We start from the raw sequence: 21,300 nt of genomic DNA on the forward strand, positions 1-21,300 counted from the left end.
TGGTGATGTCCAGTCCTTCTCGGGGCCGCAGCACGATTTTAATGTACTCGCTGGGTAGCGGCGGCTGGCGGGACAGGCGCGGCGACCGGTAGGCTGAAATGTTTTAAGAGCGAATGCTCTTTATAAGCGACCCCAAACCATCCACCGCCGGCGTCGGCGGCGTCGGCGGCGTCCGCAGTGCTCTTTAAAGAAGAAACAGCATCCGGCGCCAGGTTTCGATCCGAGGACTTTGCGGGCCGCAGCCCGACGCTCTACCGAATAAGCCACGGACGCGACGGTGATATTGTCAGTAACGCGCCTTATATCTTTAACGCATTCAAACTACGTCGTCAGCGGCGTGCGTTGGCGACTCAGCGGCGTTATAGCGGCTTGATAACTGCGTGGTGTACACGTGATACTACAAACCCGATGGAAGAGATGGAAGAGAAGGCGGCCAGGCGGTGGGCTGCGGGGGCCGAGCGCAAGCGCCGCAAGCGGGTCGACAACCGTGCATTCGCACTTTCACATTCTCCCCCTCGGGGAAATGCGGGGGAATTTTTTTTTCCCCATTTCCGGTTACGATTCGCCGTGGTCGGCTCTGTGCAGGTGCTTCTATGCACGAATTTAGAGTACAAATTCAAATTTGCATTAAACAATTCCTGAACTTTACAATTTTATGCTTGGTGGTTATGGTAGCAGATTCTCCTCGAGGGGCAGATATTCTATTACAACCAAAAGTAATCTTGTTGCTCCGTGCCCTTAAACCAGTACTTCTATTTAATATTTCTTAAACATTTTCTATATTTTAGGCACAAGGTTTCATTGTTCTTGCTTCTGCTAATTTCAACAGCTCCGCCAAATCTATTTGATCATTCGGTTGGACACATTCCCTACCTGCGATAGTTTACCCCTCCGTTTCCAGATCCTCACCCCCCTACAGCCCCTGCTGACTCTGTATGTACGTACAGCTTAGTATTTTTCGTGAGTGTGTATTGCGTGCCGACCACTCAACAACAAGCGTTTATTGCTGCAAAAACACCCTACCAGACTGAGCGCCCCCTTGCCAGCATCCACCAATATCTGCACCACACCGTAAGAAGGTGACTCGACATTGCGATGATACAGAGAAATCTCGCTGGCCCATGGTGCACCACGGGGAGCGGGAAAACAACATAACGAGTTGCTCCCTCTCCGGGAGAGGCAGTGCCGCCTTCGTAGCGTAGTCCTAGGTCGAGTTGGGGGGGAACGGCACAAACGCCATCACGTGCAATATTGCACCTGGCGTAGCTGCGGAGATACTGGAAAGAGTTGTCCCTTTTTCGGCAAGAGGTTCCCGGGACAATTCCGTGCAGCGCCTTTTAAGGCGTCCATAACGAATAAAGAAGGTTTATTGTTCATCATAGGGCATGTTATAAAAAATTACAGTTGTTCCCCTCAACGTGAAAGCTTCGGGAACAGCAGAGCAGATTCGCCATAATGGCTGTAGCACAGCTATCCGCTCACTGGTACCACCCAATGCCATTCAAATTTCCTTCCTCCGCCGTGCTCGCGAGCCTACTGCCTGAAATTTTGCCAGCGCGAGTTCTGTTCTTGTTGTGCTTGCTTTTTGTTCCCCACATGGAGGTGTAGCATTGCAACGTTTTTTCGCTTACTATCGTAAAAGCCAACCCAACGACCGTTCCCAACTGAATGAACGCGGGTGCGCGGGTAATTACGTATATTTTGCGTCAAATGTACCTGAAGTTTTCTTTGCGCTAAACAACGGGGAGATGTATGACAAGCGCAACTGTTCACGAGTTCGGACCAGCTATGACTATATAAGCCGCCTGGCGTTCGAAGCTTCTGTGGGACGTCGCGACGACAGAACGCCGTGTGGATCTACTTGGGTCCAGCGAGCGACTTACGACGACAAGGCTACCCTAAAGTGATGTGCACATAAAACAGGGAACTGGGGCACTTTGTTCATTGAATATAGCCCGATGGTAAGAGAGGTTCACAAAGGGCCCCTGTGATCATTTCCAAAGTGATTTTGTTTGTGTCAGAAATATACTCTGGTTCTGGCAAAAAATAGTAACCATCTTCGCTGAGCTAAGACGAGACAGAACTATTTGTTGGCTCGGAGGCTTCGGTGACGTAGAAGTCCTACCTTGTCCAAGCCGAAGCACTCATTTTATGGTTGGCTACCTGAATTTGCTTCTATGTCTGCGATTTGTGGCAGCGGCGATTCTATCCGCGTTTGCTTACAGCGCCGTCGTTACCATAGTTAATTCAGCAAGTGGGTCGCACATGGGATGAGGATGCCTTTTTTTGCTAGCTTGCCAGTCCTTACGGACTTTAGGCAGGAGCTACTGATTTTACCGTGATTGCGGGAGTCGACTTTGCATGCTGGAGAGTTACTTTGAACGTTACATACTTTTACCCTCACTACATTGCTCCATGCGCTGGCGAAGTGTACGCTCGCATCTTAATTGTATTACAGCAATGCAATGCGCTCGGCGGTTCATACAAATAATCTATTATTCTTAGTTAATGTTAATCACGTTGCTCTTCATGATTGACAAACCAGCCCGGAAATAACACGGCACAAAAAACGAAAGAGAAGTATCTCGTTCCTTTTTTGCGCCGTGATTTGTCCGCGCTGGTTTGTCAACCATGAACGTTCGCCAACTCGCCCAAATCACAGTCCTCTTGAGCGTTGCTCTTGCTAAATTGTACTCATCAGTACGACAAATGACACTTTTTTTCAGATGCGTGAGCAAAATTTCCGCCCCTACCCCTGGCCTCCCACGCTTCAAATGGTCCAGATGCGTTTACGTACAAGCTGGCAGAACTCTTTTATACTTTTAAAATCGAGTAGAGCAAGGAAATACAGGTAACTGCGGAATTATTACAATATATCTCCCTCATGCTTTGTCGAAATATTTAGCGGAGGCGTGAATTCCCGTTAATGCGTTACTTGGCGATGATGGTTGCCACTAGATGGCGGTATCGACATCATGTTATCTTTTTTTAAAAGCTCTACGGCAGAAGTGTACTAGTTAGAAGAAAATGATTGTATTGTAACCGTTCATCTAAATCGTCCAAAACTAAAGCTATTTCAAGCGTAAGCGAACCTTTCACGAAAACAAACTTCGGCGTCATTTGCTTTCACACGAATTCGCCAGATGTCGCTACCTGGCAGCCCGTAAGCCGGAATGCAGAAACCCGAGAGTGCAGTCTTTTAGTTGTTAGCGGCAAATGCCACTGTTGTTTCCGTTAACACGGCAAACGGTAAAGCGCACTAAGGACTCTACGCAACACAGTTCACTCAGAAGGCCGAGCGCACGAAAGCACAGTTTTCTGCGATCATCACTTGATTGGAAGCAATGAAATGAAACTCTTTGGCAGGAGTTTTCTCTAAGGGATGCGGATGCTGTTCACCTGGTCACTCCCGGCGCAGGGACAATCAGCCGCGACAGCGTCTGAGCTGTCGTGAGCGTGAGCGCAAGTGAGCGTGCGCCTCGTCATCACGAGCAGTGCCCAGCGTCGTCCAAGCGCTACGGGAGGAGCTCCCACCTTCATCGTCTCGGCGCGACGGGCCCTTGGCAGGCCGTCCGTTACAACCGCATAACTGAATCAACGTTGAGGCTACGCTCGAATACAACGGAGGGTGCAAAAAATAGTTTTCCGTACAGCAGTCTAGAAAGCAAACGAAACTGATGAAACCCTTATACCAGAAACGCAGCTCTTAGGGTTCGCGCCACGCGCGTCGTATCTCCTGCGCTCACTGCATGCTTCCGCCAAGAACGGATGGGCGTCGAGTCGGGTGCGTAATTGCATCATACTTCGGTTTAACACGAATATATGACACTGCGTACACAGTAACGTGCACGAAAGAAGTTTTTTGTAGGTTTCTGGTGGTTTTGCGCTCGTAAATAATTGCTTAAATCAACGTAGTATTAGTACGTCACAGATTAGTTAAAGAAATAGCAGTTGCACCCCGATACCACCGACTCCCGAAAAACTTCATCTCAGAGGCCCTTTAAGTTCACTGCCTGGTAGGCTAACAGGGAGCCCGTCCGTCGGACCTTGGCCGACGCTCCGGCGGCCATGTTTGTAGTTTCTAACCCTTGTAGTAGTAAGACCTATCGACGGTTGGTTTAAGAATATTCTTGGAGGTTCGGGTCCCAGGTGTTGGGAATGGCGCCCTCTTAAATACACGAGGTGCCTTGTGCGGGGAGATGATGACGTTGTTAACGTTAGTACAAATCTTAGGCTTCAACAAGCAGTATGTGTTTAAATTACATGACCAAAATCTTTCAAAGCGATGGAAATGCTTGAGGACAAAACAAACGGCAAATAACGAGTGCGCGCCAATCCACCTTGTATAGGTGGTTGGGAAGCGAAGGTTTTACACCACCTGCCGCGTGTGCAAACCCGTAATCTAAAGTATTGTTCAATGGAACTGCAGAGGCCTTCTTAATAATCTGCACACTGCATACGAGATCCTGCATGCTAATCAGCAAGTGTAATTTGTGTCCAAGAAACACATCTGAATTCCAATCACACCAAGTTATTAAATAGCTATATGGTATTCAGAAAGCATAGGGATGGCTGCACACACTATTCGGGCGGTGGGGCAATAATCGCCAGGAAATCCTTAGCATGCCACCCTGTCACTTTGAACACTTTCTTGGAGGCTGTAGCAATTCGCACAATAATATTTTAAAGGTAAAAAACGGTATCCTCCATTTACATTCGTCACAATTTCGCACTTTCGAGCGCCGAATTCGGGGCGCTGGTTGACCAGCTGCTCGAACCATCCATTCTCACAGGCGACCTTAATGCCACAATTCTCCTGCGGGCTCTTCTCGCACGGATTCCGGAGGTCGCCTAATCGAGAAATTTCTTACATCTTCAGGAGCCTGCCTCTTGAACAAAAATAGGTCCAAATACGTTAATATGGGACACAACCCACACTCATATCTTGACGTGACTATTCGCTCCGCAGCTCTCTTTCCTCTTCTCGAGTGGGGTGTGGGCAATGACCTATATGGCAGTGACCATTTCCCCACCTCACTAACACATATAGGTAAAGGCCCACGCAGTCCATCTTCACACAACAGGTTCAAGGAAGAGAGAGAAAAGTGGGTTACATTTACAGACACATTTATACTACACTCGACATCCATAAGATACCTACACGTTGATTGGCAATCCAACTCCTCATGGCGCACATCCTCGACGACGCCGAAAAGTCCATTTCGCACGCCTCTGGTGCCCTCCGCAAGGAGGCCGTGGTGGAATGAGGACGGTATGGGGGCGGAAGAGGCCGAGAACAAGTCGTGGGGTATCCGTTGTCGGTACCCCCCGTCGTATAACCTCATTTTGTTCAAAGGGCAAGGACGATGGGAAAATGTGTGCGACGCGAAGCAAAACAAGACAGTTGCCCCTATTTCTTGACATCTATAAACCCATGCACCGGCCCAAATAAGGAATGCGAAAACTGAAAGGACATCACACATACAGCCTGCGCCTGGTTTTTGCAACAGGGGACCCACTGGAAGATCAGTCTACCGCATTCGTGCAACACTTCCAACATGTGTCCAGTTCTGCACACGGCACAAGTACTTAAATGAAACACGAACAATCGGCAGAAACGAAACCTTTACTTGATAACGACAAGTCAACCACTTCTTGTAACTCAGTGTTTTCACTTCATGAGCTCAAGGCTGCTCTGAGTACGTGTAAATCCTTAGGTACAGGGCCAGACAATATCACATATACAATGATGTAGCACCTACACGCAGACACTCTTGAAACACCCTTCCACCTATATGACAAGATATAGCTTTTAGGGCACATTCCAAAGTCCTGGAGGGAGGCTATAGCTGTAGCTTTTCTGAAACAGGGGAAGGACCCTTTCTCTCCCGCTAGCTATCGACACATTGCCCTGACCAGCTGTCTGTGCAAGCTTTTCGAAAGGATGATAAACCGGAGACTTGTGTATTTTCTTAAGCACGATGGTCTTCTTGAGAGATTCCAGGCTTGCTTCAAGGCAGGGCGCTCCACAAAAGACCAACATGAAGGATTCCTTCGTGCATAAACAGCTTTACCTTACGGTGTTTCTCGACATCCAAAAGTCAAAGCGATTGGAGTTACGGGACGCTCACTGACTTCAAGTGATTCAGTGTTGTGGGTAACGTGTTAAACGCCCTTGTTATTTACTTGTCAGAGAGAACCTTTCACATGAGAGTTGGTTTTGCCCTTTCAAAGGTTCACGTGCAAGGAAATGACGCGCCGCAAGGTGGAGTGTTGAGGGGCACTCTATTCATAGTTAAGAACTCTCATGGAAGTATATTGCCACCCACAATATCTTATTCAATCAATGTAGCCGACGTCCAGATATCCTTTAAATCATGTAATCTGTCAATCTGCTAACGTGAAGTCTAGCCCTTCGTCAGAAAACGTGTCAGCTGGGGAGACAAAAATGGCTTTAAACTTTATCGCGGGAAAAGCTCTTGCGTTGTCTCTCTAGGAAAAAAGCTCTCTAGGAAAGATGGCGTCCATCCTCACCAAGCATTACTCTGAGCCGTATCGATTCCTGTGAACAAGGAGCACAAGTTTTTAAGTCTTGTATAGGACCACAAACTCACATTCATTCATCAAACCAAGAACCTTAAGCATAAATGTCTGAAAAAATGAGGATCCTTAAGGTTCCCTGACACAAATAATATGGTCCCGACACTCGTGCTTCGCCTGTATGTTGGCGCCCGATGGCGCCCGTGCTACCGCGCCGTGACGTCGCCAGTGAACGCCGCATTACGGGGGCCGTGCCGTAGCGCCGGTCGCTCGTACCCGCTACCACACCGGGCACCCGTGCCTTGCGCCGGGGAGTCTGGTCATCAACCCTCAGGCGGGGCCGCCATCGCTTCGAGAGGACCACCCGTCAAAGCCGCCGCCCCTGCCTGTCTCTCTTGGGCCTTTGGGCGAGAGGTCCGTGCTACCGCGCCGGGCCGCCTCATGTTCCTGCTGGGCTGCGCAACCGGATCGGGCCACGTGTCGTTCGAGTGAAGTGGGGCCAGCCCAACGGGACCAGCACGTCTGCGACCCTCGGCTAGTGTGATTGCGACAATCCATGTGAGCCCAGTCCAGATTGCACGCCTATGTTGGGCGTTCTCTACCCTCGCTGAACTGGGACTTGCGCTGGACTGTTAGGACTGAATCCCGTTTCTTGTTTTTCTCCTTTTTAGATGCAGAGCATCTGATTCACTCGCCTTGTCCCTCCGGCGTCGTCGTCGTCGGCGGCGGCGGCGGCGGCGGCGTTGTCCACCCCTCCCCCATTTTCCTCGCCGCGCGAGCTGCGCTCTCCGCCGCTCACCCCCTCTCCTCTCCGATAGCGAACACTCTCTCGCGAGGGGCATTGGATTGGATTCGATTGGATTGGATTGGATTGGATTGACCTGGCTTTGGATTGGATCGAATTAAAGTGGATTGTGTTGCGTCATAACCGCGGCACGTGGCGTCATAGCCGCAGCACGTTGCGTCGTAGCCGCGGCAGACGCGCTGGGGCCGGCGCATGTGCAGCACTCTCTCTTCCGCGGTTTCCTCTCCTTCGGGCGCGCTGCGCATATAACCGGTGTGCCATTCTCCGGCGAAGCAACATCCACGCTTGGCTCAAACACCTAGAGTCCACGCTGCTTTACAAGTACGCCAACGTCGTCATCGACTGGGACCGGCTTACGCAGTCCCCTCAACGTTATGCGCGCTATAAAACGCGGTCCCTTCGCCGCTCCGCCTATGCGTCGCATTTACACAGGGGTTCCCGCGAGGGGTTTCCGTTTTCCGCGTGTGTAACGTTTTGGTTTCTTCCCGTTTTTACCCATGACCCATTTGAGCTGTTTTCGCCGCACAATACATCGCTCCTACGTTTCCCCTTCGTGTTGTGGCCTCTGTCGTCATTGACTCCGTGTGCATGTCTCGTGGTTCCCACCACCGAACCCTGAGTTCATCTCAATCAAGCACCGAATATTTTTCACGTCCTCGTAGAAACGCGCTTCCTGGTGTCGCATGTTGGACACCCGTTTATCTAAACGAAACAAAACCGTACCATTCATATCAGAATTAAAGCGCAGTATAGCCGTTACGCGCCTCGTTAAAAGACGAGACGGGATGGCACCACATAGGTCCTGTACTGCCCTGACCAAATGAAACGGATGTCAGTATGCAATCATTCGACAGGGCCTTTTTGCCTCATGGCCGGAAAGCTTGCACAGCGCTCACGCGAAATGCACGGCCCGTACCAGGACTGATTTTGTTTTATGCCGCACAAAGGTATCTGCGGATGCGCTGTAGCCCACAATCTCTCCCACGACTTTGCACTTGCATTACATGTTCCCATCGCAGCGGAAACGCCGTTTCAAAAAAAGGGCTTCCAGACAAATCGTGGGGACCTAATAAATCAGTACCGCATCGTGCGTCGACAACACGACTAGGAGAGCGCTTAGATAAAACAGGAATTGAAAAGTGCGCCTCCTCGAAGAATTGAGAGGCGAAAATAAATCGGTCTCTCTTCAATGTTATTAACTTCGTTCAGCTTGGCCGAAAATCTGTTTCGAACGGGGTATCTCATAAATGGCATTTTAAATGCATGTTGGGCTACCTGGTTTAAGTTGCTCAGCCAAATTTCCCACAAATTTCGGATTTCGCTTCAGGCCATTCTGAAAGTTCACGCTACGCAAAACAGTGGCTTTACGCTTCTCAATAAAAGCCTCGTCCTCCTTGGTCTATAATTACGCATATAAACTTCGGTAACCCTTATGCGTTCCTTATTGAACTCAGATTTTCCACGGGCGTACCAGCCGTATATCCATATTCACCTACTGACATAGCTGAGAGTTGATATATAAAAGGGCACTGATATAACTGAAAATTTGGCCACTGCAAATCACTTTAGCGACTATTTTCAAACAATGTCTTTGAAGCAGCGCAGCCACGAAGAGTGCTCCCCATACCAGGTTACTTAGAAAATGAAATTCGCCATTAAAATATCCCTGGAGTCAACACGAAAACGCTCAGACTGTCCAGACGAAGCTAACGCCACTGGTTCGTGTGAAATAGCCCTGAAATATTAAAGCAGGCCTGTTCAGTGATCATGTCGCAATATGCCGTAAGTCTCTTGAATTCGGACGGTTTCCGCGGGACGGAACAATGACGTAGCTTGTGCTAATTTATAAAAATGGGCCAAAATCAAGCGTTGAGAACTAAAACCCTATTTAACTGGGCTGTGTTTGCTGCAAAATATTTGAACACATTTTTTACAGCAATATCCCAAAGCACCTGAAAAAAAGTATTTTTTAAACTCCTAATCAACATTAATTTCCACAGGGGCTCTCCTGTGAAACACAGCTAATCGAATTACAACACGATAGTGTCACTTCTGCTGTTTAGGCTTCAGACCGACGCTATCTCTACTGATTTCCGTAGAGCATTTGACCGCGCCGCACACAGTCTATTTAGGACAAATTGAGAGCCTTACGCATTGATAATAAAGTTTTAGTTTGAATGAGGATCACATTTCCGATAGAAGCAGTGTTGTACACGTTCCGCCAAAATAGGAACGAAAGATCGTTCCTCGTTCCTCGCCAATTTTGAAACGAGTTCCCGTTACAAGTTCCTTTATTGCGAAAGGAACGCGTTCCAGTTCCACTTCGAAAATTGGAACGTGTCATTACATTAACGTTACAATTAGGTTTTTAAATTAAAATATAGTGTGTCGGATAATCCTGGGTCGAAATTAAGTGAGGCATTTAAAAATCACATCGAAATACGTATATTATACGAATATTAACACCACCGGTAGCAGATTATCTGGAGATAAAAATAATCAAAAGAAACGCTCCTAGGCGAATTTTTTCAGGGAGCACCGGAAAAACTCCAGACGGCTCGAGCACATTTCGGTGCAGGATATTTCCGCGCGGAAATTTCGGCGTACGGACATATCGGTGTACGGACATATCGGTGTACGGACATATCGGTGTACGGGCGCTTCGGTGCACGCACATTTCGGTGTACGGACCTTTCGGTGTACGGACTTTTCGGCGACCAAATAATCCGGTGCTTGCCTGTTTGAGAAAGCCGTTATATTTTAAGTGCGAATGCACTTTATAAGCGACCCCGAACCTTCCGCCGCCCGCATAGCAACAGCTGCGGGTGCGCGCGCTTTTCGTCTTCCTTAGCAACGGGGGGAGATGGGCGCGCGCTGCCTGGCCGCTGACATGGCACATACCCACGTGGGAGATTGGCCAGGAATAAGTGCGAATGCACTTCTTAAGCGAGCCTGAATCGTCGCGCTCGCATAGCGCCTCCTCTCCCCCCTCGCCTACTCTCCTAAAGCCCCTTTACTACTCTCCAGCTCGTAACACCCTCTCTCGGCGCGCCAGCCAGGCCACTACACTATATAAAAAAAAACAGCATCCGGCGCCAGGTTTCCATCTGCGGACTTTGCGGCCGCAGCGCGACGCTCTACCGACTAAGCCACGGACGCGACGTTGATGTCAGTGTTAGCAACGCGCCTTATATCTTTAACGCATTCAAACTACGTCGTCAGCGGCGTGCGTTGGCGACTCAGCGGCGTTATAGCGGCTTGATAACTGCGTGGTGTACACGTGATACTACAAACCCGCTAGTTCTGCATTCTCTCACGTGACTGCGCCTCCTCTCCCTTCACTCCGGTCGGCGCTTCGCAGCTGCGGTGCGCTGCGGTGCGGTGCGCTCCTCCTCTCGAACATACACGTTAATTCACCAAGATTTCCGCAGAGGGACAAACGAGGCGTGTTAAGCCGAACGTGATCATGAGGGGGTGTTAATGTAACTAACGGGCAAAATGCCACCAAACTTCAACAAACTCCCCCTCATAGCATCACCCCGTGCTTCGCACTTCCTCATCATACTCCCCTTCGGGGAAATGCGGGGGAATTTTTTTTATTTCCACTTAACGTGGGTTATGGACAACAATCTGGAGCAGTGAATTTATTTTCTTGATTGATGCCATGTTCGTTGCTTGCCAGGTATTTTTAGAAATTCTACATTTATATATTTTTGTTTAATACGTCTTCCTAGGGACACCTGTTATGCAGCCGATTGAATTATTTAGCTCACGTTTTTTTTATTTATGACAGGTTGTTAATTTATATTCGCTCTTTTTTAGCTAAGACAAATACCCGTGTTTACGATGGTCTACCGCCTCTTTTGTATTTTTTTTTCAAATTACACACCCTCAAATTACATGCACACTCTCAATATCCAAAAAGAAACAAACATTAGCTAGCCCCCCAGAGTGAAGAAAACCTTATGAAGAGTATTACGTAGGCTGCGCTGCCTTGCTAAAATGAATTCGCGAACACTGGTCTAGGATATTGTCGGGGAGGAAAAACCGGTCTTTTGGAAAACAGCCGCAGGTTCTAATGTCCTAAATGCTGATTAAGCGCATACCGGTTGTGCATACAAAATCCAGCCATTGTGTTCGGGACAACCAACTGTCGTTTAATGTTTACAAGCATACATTTACCACATTTTATTTCTTTGTTCTAGCGCCCCCCCCCCCCCCATCCCACCTCCCGTCTGTACGCTCGAATCTAGACCAGATTTCTTTTTCAGCCATATTATTTTCGGTTTCTCGTGGAAATCCTACTGGCGTGGTGGAGTTCACGGTCTCCGAAGCGTCACCGCAGTGATTTTTTATTTTTTATTTAGAACATACTGCTAGAGGAATTGGGTGATACATTCAGAACAATGACATAGCACACTTCGCGTTTAAAACAGAGAAAAAGCTTTACATTCACCATGGGCGCACGAAACCTCTATAATGTGACACAAAAAGCCACCCAAAAGCCGCTGAGAACACAATGGCCACTATCGTTTGCTGGCTACGCCCTTCCGCGTGTCGCGGTCATATCGGCGGTGCCCCCATTCCAGGAATCGCTCTTTCAGCGCCTTCAGACGCCCCCTTGAGAATTAACTCAAGTCGCGCATATCATGGACACCCCAGTTATACATCGCTTCCTCCTATTATCGAAAGCAAAAAGAGCAAAAAAAAAAATGAATAGGCTGTGTGACGAGAGCGGCAACAGTCGTCTTCAAGTTTTCGAAGTCCAGTGGACGCAATGGTGAAACACATGCGACACCCCTCTCTCTATACTGAGGGAGATGATTGCCGGCGGGGCGCAGCTTTCTTTCCCCTACCCTAAGTAACGCCACCGTAAGTGCGATGGTTGGTTTGTTAGTTTTAAGTAGAACTACACCGAATGCAACGAAGGCGAGATTGATTGAGAGAATAATTAAAACGAAATGCCCACGCGCCTCATCGACCTCGTTTTTCTGTTGTTTTTACGCGGAAGTTTTGCTGGGGGGGGGGGGGGGGGGAGGGTGAGGAATAGACTAAAAGAAGCAGCTACTTGCACCGTTGGGTGAAGTCAAAGGAAAGCGCTTTGGTAACACTTAAAGTATTAGGATTGTTCACATGAATGTTAACATAATAAAAAATGGTTGAACGGATCCAAATTAACAACGTTAATTTTTACCATCTCCTAGAGAAATTGGGTTTCACGTGGCAGTTGCCACCCAGTGGCAATGCTCCGCCAGGGTGGCAATGCTCCGCCAGGAAACGAAACACCGCCGTCTGTTTCCACGAACGGCGGCGCAAGCACAGGTCTCGAACGTAAAATAATATTAAGTCACGAAATTACAATATTAAAGCTAAAATGTTCAAAGAATGCCTGGGACATCCCCTCACTCAAAATGTCTGGGCCGAGACGTCGTGCACCAAAATGTTCGTGCACACGTGCACAGAAATTTCCACACCGAAACGTCCTGGACCGAAATGTCCGACACCGAAAAGTCCGGATAGCGTTTAGCAGTCCGTCCGTTTCGTTGGCTACGTTGTTACCGGGTCGACCAGAACCGGTCTGCTCCTGAGCGCGTGGAAGGGCGCGTAGGAAGGGTGCGGAGGAACGGACATGGCGAAGGCAGGCCCGCGGAACTAATCCCCCTACCGCGATGAATGCCCAAGTGCCCAGCCGGGTCCCGGTCAACCCAGAAACAACGCATACGACAGAACGGACGGACTGCTAAACCTCTCTTTTCTTTCCTCGCCAGGGAAGAATTCTATCGACCAGACGCACTTTCTGGCCTCCCCAGACAAACGATGAAGGGTGAAAAGCATTCTCGCGGCTACGCTATTCACCCGTCGAACGCCGCGTAAGCAACCAGCATGAAAGCAAGCACAAGCTGCGGCCTGCTGCGTGGTTATTCTTCTGCCTTTGACCTTCGAGGAAGCACGTACGGCTGAAGGGCGGGCAAACTGACCATCTTATACGAAGAGAAACACAGTAGCGCTTTGTGGATTTTTGTACTCGAGCCTTGGCATAAAAAACAGCCTAATCCTAGCGATGTAACGGCAGGAACGCCGTTCCTTCAAAAACGTAACGAGTTACCGTTACAGTTCCACCGACCCCTAATGGAACGGTGGCGTTCCTCCGTTCCTCCAAAAAAGAACTAGTTCCAGGAACGCCGTTCCTTGTAACGCCGTTCCGTACAACACTGGATAGAAGGTAATTTGTTGTTGTAGGAAGAAAAATTTGGGAGCTCAAGATGTGACGTCCAGAATACCACAAGGATCGGTTCTCGGGTCATTATTACTTTTTGTTTATATTAATGACATTGTAAATATGACTTCATCCTGCATCAGGCTCTTCCTAGATGATTTAGTCATCTACTACACAGTAACTGACTACAATGATGGGGGCTTGGACTACATTAACTTCTGGCGTCACGCGTGGGAACTGGGGTAAACACAAACAAGTGTTACTACGTTTGTTTCAGTAAAATTTTAAAATAACTTGATTTTTCTTACCATATCGGATATAAAGCTGTAAAAAAGTAAAAATATCAGAAGTTGGCGTCACACTCAGTGCACACCTAACTTTCAGTAACCAAATTGAAAATACCATAAAAATGCCGTAAAAACATTTACCTTCCTCCATTGGAAGTTACGCAATGCTGCTCGATCTGTGAAAAAAGGTCTTATTGTTCACTGGTTAGACCCATAATAGAATATGCGTGTGTAGCATACGAGCCTCACCAAGAATATTTAATAGAAACACTTGGTGCAATACAGAGTTGCGGAGCAAGGTTTATGCACAATAATTACACTTGGGGGGGGGGGGGGGGGGGGGCGGCGAGCATCACTGAAATGAGAGCATTAATAGGCGTGGAATTTCTTGGAGATTCACATACAAAGCAAAGATAATTTTTTTATTCCATACATAAAAACTTAACAAAGATTACCAAGAGCAAATACTTGCAACCGCTTTATTATGTATTATAAAGACGGGATCATGGTTGCAAAATACGAGAGATCATGTCAGGGCCAAGTACAAAAAGTTTTCTGTTTTCCCGTTCAATATATCGCAGTCAATGAACTGCCAGTAGACATCGTTTCTAATAGTGTTGTGACTTTCACTCGCCTGGTTAGTGAATTGTGCTGGTGTCGTTGCCTTAGTGTTATTTAGTTGTGATGAGTGAGTGTTATTTAGTTAGTATGTATTGACAAAACTGTTACTTTGCTAGTGACTTTACCGCCATTTGTATTTTCTCCGCTGCAAGGCAGGCTGTAAATAAAAGTAAATAAGTAAACTCCTCTGTAGTGAATTCAATGCGGCGTTGGAACGCCAATATACAGATTGCATGCGTGCAAGTTGGGAGTTGTTTTAAATTCGTGGCTTTTGCGTAAGGTTATTACCCCTTAAAAAATAACACAACGGATCCACATTCTAAGGGACCCAAACCTTAGGGCTGAGTTTTTACTTCGCAGTCAACGTGCTACGAAACATCGGCAGTTCACCGAGCCGCATACACGGAGAAGTCAAGCCAATCCGGAATTAAGCCTGTCGTAAGATATTCCCAAAACGGACGCAGAAACGGATCGAGTACTTTCTAATTGATGCTTCTAATAAACAAATTCTCGCAAAATCCATTTGAAAGGTAGAAACATAGTCAATGACCCCACACTGTGATCCCCAGAAGCAATTTCATATTGTTTGCAAATGACGTGTGTGCCCGTTTAATGTTCGTCTGTTCTTAAGCATGTTCATTTATGCCTATTGCTGCCAGTCTTCATGTTGAAGGCGAATAGGTTTAATGTGACCTGCTATTTATTACGAATTTTGAAAACAGTCGATCCGGTTGTAGCCAGTGAGTAGTTAAGAAGCAAGAGGAATTATTGGTCCCAGGCAAGTCCTAACGTTATCTATCACCTCTATCCCAACGTTTTGACTATGCATTATTTAGTTGAACATCTCTGTTACTAACACTAGAACCGAAATCCCAAAAACTCACAACTCAGTATAATCCACGACAATTCATTACTAGGAAGAACGTGCAACTGCACAGACATGGTTACCACCATGTGGAAGATGTACATTTACGTTTTTTTTCGTATAATACACGAAGAAAACACAGAACCAACATCGATACGCATATGGCCGTCCTCTACTGATTCAGTTTTGGCAGTGTGTTACAGGCCTTCAAACAGCTCCCGACAGTTCAGTCATCATATTCACCAGTCATTAGATGCAGTTTAAACAAGGGTCACTGTTTGCTCATTTATTTATTGGACGATGTTAACTACCCCAGAAAAAAAATGTGCGCTAATCCATCCTGTGAAGGTGATTAAAAAGCGAAGCTATAAACAACACCCCCAAGGATTACCCATGCGACGTCACTTTAATTCACATATCTGGCTCTACGAAGAGTGAAACTAGAAGCAAGTGAAATGCACTTACCCACACCCTTTATTACTTCAAATATCCTTTTCTAAAATTATATCACTGCATTATTCATGAACGGTGGTTGGTTGAGTTGTAAAGGTGAAGCGCGCGATTGGAAACTTTTTTTTACAAAAATTAAAGGAAGCTCAGAAACCGTGTTAGGCAATCTCACTTCTCTTCCGTCTCTGCCGCCCCCGACGGAGGCCACGACATCGGCGGTACGGACGGAGAAGTCAGATGGCAATTGTTGACGTGAGCTTCTTTTAATTTTTATAACTCCCAGCGCATCCACAAGACGTGCACACGGCTGCTACATGGCGCTACGAGAGGTCGCGTGACGCTATTACGTGGCATTCAGTGAGAACGCAGGGAGTAAACCCGCAGATGTGCTCGGTGAGTGCACCGTCTGTCTCTGCAGTTTCCGCGTGGGCCCGTAGCTCAATCGGTAAGAGAACCGGCTCTCGCTCTGTTTCTGTATTTGTTCGAGGTTCGATTTCTTGTGGTGCTGGTGAATTCATTTGTTTGTTCGTGGGAGTTTTCTTTCGACACCAACGGCCGCGACAGAACACATGGGGTAGACCTTTAACAGCTCGTCTTTGCTTTCTGGATCGTGGAGTTCAGGAGCTAACGAGCTGGCAACAACCGCGAGCCGTCCGGGCAGCAAGGAATCACTGTGACGAAATGAAAGGCGAAAATAAATTTGATTCCACGCGATGGTATTAAGTGCGTCTAACGTGGCCTAAAATATGTTTTGACCTATGTAGCTCTCAAATAAACGTTCTAAAGACTTTTTGTGCTACCTGGGATAAGGTACGCCATTTTAAACTTCCTAGGCCTCGAATATCACCGTGGCAGTAACAGCCATCGCCAAAAGCTGCGCGTTGAAAAGAATGAATGCACACCAGGTGCACCCTGTATGCGCTTTCTGCCTTGCGTAATTTGGACGACGCATTCATGAAGAAACGTTCCTATGCAACATAGCAGGCGCAGACTACAAAAGAAGCGGCGGAAACCAAAAGAGTTTCCAAAAAAGGACCCACCCAAACAGAAAGCGAACACTGCGGGCTGTGCGCGTAATGATGCGTTCTTACCGATTTGTGAACTAGCTTTATAGCGATTTAAATAAAACTGGATTGCCGGACATTGTGCAAAGGCGGCAGGTTGCACTTATTAACACAGCCAAAAATTCTATGTCTACAGCACCGAACGCAACAAGTGTACTTTTGTCTGTTTTTTGCTTTTCTCTTTTGCATGGGATTGTACAGCTGTGCTGTTGCGCGTACCTGCATAGAACGTTTGCCTCTTTTTTCACATTACAGAAACTGAAGGACGTGTCGGGGGCACTGGATTATCTGAAGCACAAGCCAAGAGCGATCGTCAGAACTTGAATAATAGCGTAAAATATTGCTAAAGATTCTCATTCATTCATAAAAATAGAATGAATGAACTGAAAACAGAAATACAACGATGAACAAAAGATAATGAAGAACTAATAGCTGAAATCTGGCGTCTGAGAGAGAATATCGAACAACTTCAGCAATAATAGGATTTAAAAAAAAACATTGAAATAAAACGTTTGCCCCACAAAGGTGGCTCGCGTGCCACGGCCAAAATAATGGGCGCTTCCTTCGGCAAGCCGAATTTCCCAAAGAGATATCGACATACGCCACGGCGTGTCTGTCTTTGCTCCACTGAAAAAAAATGAAGCGCCATTGTTAATTTACCAAAGGTCGAAAAGCCATAACGTTTTCAGAAAATCCCGCAGGAACAAAATGACTACGAAAGTTATCGGGTTGAATATCACGAGCTCGTCTATCTTCGGAAACGCATACTTGACTACTTCAAAGAAGCTGATGGGCGCGTTCTTGCCAAGAACGAGAAAAATGGCAATTTGTGTGGGCGGCCGGAGCGAGAATCTGCGAGGTAGAGACAAGACGCAGGTACTACTAGAATAGTTTGCGCGCCTGATGTAGAAACAATGTCACGTTAAGGACGTTACATTGTAGGGTTTAACGCGCCGACGCAACGCAGGCGATGAGGCGCGCCGTAGTGGAGGGCTCCGGATTAATTTAGACCGCCTTGGGATCTTTAACGTGCGCCGAAATCTCGTACACACGGGCGTTTTTGATTTTCGCCTCCATCAGAAAAGCGGCCGCCGCGGCCGGGAATCGAACCCGCGATTTCATGCTCAGCAGCACAACGCCTTAGCCACTGAGCCAGGTCAGGTTAAAGCCGACAGGTTAAAGCCGACAGGTTAAAGACGACACTTAATAGATAGAAACAAGGAAATTGTATTGCAGTCTTTTTACTGTCGCAGTTCTAATTTTAAAAAAATGGGAAAGAAGACCCTATTCAAAACAATGCATTGAAACCTTCCGCAGCAACCATTTTTAGCTCATTCACTGCTGCCTTCGACACCGTCGCGCTTAGCAAAACCCGTGTGATAACACCGCACCTTCAAGGATATAAAATCTCGACTTTTTGCACAGAAACCAAAGTGGGGCAATTGCCATTTACCTGCAGGTAACTTCCCGCGTCATATCAGCAGTGAAACCACAAACTTTAATACAAACATTGAAGGTCTGCTTTTTTTCATGTCATTTTTAAAGGTATAACGGGCAGCTCTCCTCCCATGGCAGCGCCTTTAGGTATTTTTGGTGACGTAAACATCGATTACAACTCGCGTAACCATGCTGGAAGACGTATCGATAACTTCATTTGTGCATACGCCGTTATGATTGCAGTACCATTACTGCTTGCGTGGCGGCTGCCCTATCAACCTCTCTTGATAACAGTACTACAACTGCAAGGAACGTTTTTCTTAAACGCTGTGTGTTTTCGTGTGCCCTAAGTGATCAAATGCCAATCTTCCACAACTAAAATTCGGGGAAGCTTGCGCTCCCGCGCAAGGCTTGCACTGCGTAGCTGTAGGTGAGCATTGACGGACACAGAGTTAAACTTCAGTAGTTGTTTTCCATTGTGCTAGTCGTCCTCGTCTGCGTCGAAAAAGTCGTATGCGTGTGGACGCTAGCAATGCTGCGAGAAGACGACGACCAGACGAAGATCCCGATACTGAGCGCATGCTGACGAAGACACGAGGAGTAACGGCTCTTCAGCGAAGAACCGAGGGGCGCACGCTATCACTTGCCGTTCTCGTTCCGAGAAAATGGCGCGGCGACCTCCCGCGCGGAGGGATCTTTTACGATACTGAGCGCATGCGCACGACGACAGGAGGAGAGGGAATTCTTGGAACGGACCGAGGAGCGCAAACTATGACGTGCCTTCCTGGTTCCGAGCAGGTGTTGCGGCGATTACTGCGAAACGCTCCTCGGGAGTGCTGCGGCGGCCGCTATCACGTGTCGCTCCGTTGTCGTGTGGGTATTGCGACAGCTGCGCGACAGCTATGCGATAGCAGTTACTCTTTGTGAGATTCTGCAACACGGAACTTACGGGCAGTTACAACAGGTCCACTGTTGTAACTGGCACGAGCAATCGTCAGCTTATTCAGCACACCACCATAGGTTTGAAACTTCGGGTCACGTAATTTAGGATGAAAATGTTTCTAAAACAGTATTTAGGCTTCTGCGATATATATTCAGAACGCTACAATGCCTTATTTTCTCTCAAACTTTTATCCTATATCATAAAATGCAATTTTCTCCCCACAGATATAGCCAATCAACATACAAGGTATCCGTAGAGTTAAAACAGCGAAGTGTGACCATTTCCAGACGGTTCAAGGAAACCGATGAAGGCCGAAAAAAAAAAAAACATGTCAAACCTGATTAATACTTCAATGAACCGACGTCCATGGCACATTAACGTAAAATAACTGATGGTGCAACATTTCCTTCGTAAGTTGTCGGGAACGTCAAAAAAAAACAATTTTTTTACGTTGGTAATGATGGAGAAAAAACTGGCAGCTTTGATTTCTCCAGACTGTGTAATAGCCTGTCGAAATTATTAATGCTTACATTCACATCACTGGGTGAATTAACAAATAATTCATTTCTTGGGAACAAGGCCGCTGCTATAGATGATTGGAGCAAAACCCTTGTGGTCAACTATACCGCAAAAATCATTTATTAAATATTACAAGGCTGTAAGTCCGCTGTTGAGTGTAGCTTTTCTTGCTACGTAAGTGAGTGAGTGTTTTGTTTTTCTTGCTAAGTAAGTAAGTGAGTGTAGCTTTTCTTGCTAAGTAAGCGGCCACGTCGACCCGCTGAGCACGCCAAGGCTCAGGGGGGGGGGGGGGGGGGTTTAGGGCCAGTGTGTTGTAACAGTGCAGTAACGACGTGCATATAGACGGGAGAAAACCCTGACGGCCGGTAAATGGCTGGTAAACTGAGCGCCAAGTGCGGGGAAACATCTACTATTCAGCGTTGTCAGTACTTGCCGTTCTCTGGTTCGTTATGCTCCGTTTCGCATCAAATTATTTTTTGCCGTTTGTTCACTGCTGGGGAAAATTCAGCTGATCTTCGCCTAATGACTTCACACCACAGTGGCACAACCTGGATAGGTGGCGTCAGTAGATGGAGCTGCTCATATCCTCTAAAACGGAGAACCTTCATTGTGGGGGGTGGAATTCTTCTCTCCTCTCGGGTGTTATACACAGTCGACTGTAAAATAGCTCCTGCTGGAAGTAACACCCACCACTTGGGTCAACTCTGGTTAGCTTGGGTGCTATGTCCTTTCGGCTATGACGAACAGTTTGTAACGACTAGCTTATTTTATGTCCACCTTGCAAATATACCTTGTAATCTAAGTTTTGCATAAAGGTAGGAACGTGGTTCCATTGTTGTTTTACGGTTGTTTTACGGTTGTGCCACGTTTGCATGATGACGTTTGTGGTGCGCTGTTGTCTCCGTCAACGCATTAGAAAACCAAAGATACAGAACCACGGATTTTATGGCTGGGCTAGGAAGAACGGATTCTTGTCGGCCTATGCCTCTGCACAAAGTGTTGTCGAACGCTCGATAGCGCTGCTGAAGAGTCGATTCCGTTGCTTGCGGCGGTATCACACTCTTCATTACCAGCTAGATCCTGCAGCTACCATCGTTACAACCTGTGCAGCACTCCAGAACATTCCACTGCAAGCCCTAAAGCGACGACGAAGGCGACACTGACAGCCAGGGCAGCGACTACGGTGGGCAGGTGGGGGCGTGTAACGCGAGCCACCATGCGGCGACGACGCTTGTTCCAGCGAGTAAAGGCTGTGCGGGACAGACTGGTGGCTCTTGCAGCGGCCCCACGACGGAAGCACCTTGCCCATATAGGCACCGGACAGTGGAGTTGATGATGATGATGATGATGATAATGATGATTAGTGGCTTTCCCTTTGAATCGCGGCGTCGGTTGTCAGCAACCGACTTGCCTGTTTTATTACGTTTACTTGCCCTACTCCCAGCTAACCTATACATTTGCTTCCTCCCTCCCATCTCTCCCTCTTTTCTGTTTTAAACTCATCGCCCCCACCCCCCTTTTTTCTCCCCTCGCTGTTCTAAATTCTCGTCCG

The 21,300-nt window shown here is 47.5% G+C and overlaps 1 long non-coding RNA gene across 1 annotated transcript in view; it reads left to right on the top strand.

The window, feature by feature from the left end:
- The window catches only part of LOC144168817 (uncharacterized), a 61,124-nt gene that overhangs the window by 18,420 nt on the left and 21,404 nt on the right, over positions 1 to 21,300 (top strand). The gene's annotated exons all lie outside the window — the stretch shown is intronic.

This window comes from Haemaphysalis longicornis, unplaced genomic scaffold, assembly GCF_048455015.1.
Source record: "Haemaphysalis longicornis isolate Haplotype H1 unplaced genomic scaffold, Haemaphysalis longicornis Haplotype H1 scaffold_2, whole genome shotgun sequence".
Classification (NCBI taxonomy): Eukaryota; Metazoa; Arthropoda; class Arachnida; order Ixodida; family Ixodidae; genus Haemaphysalis; species Haemaphysalis longicornis.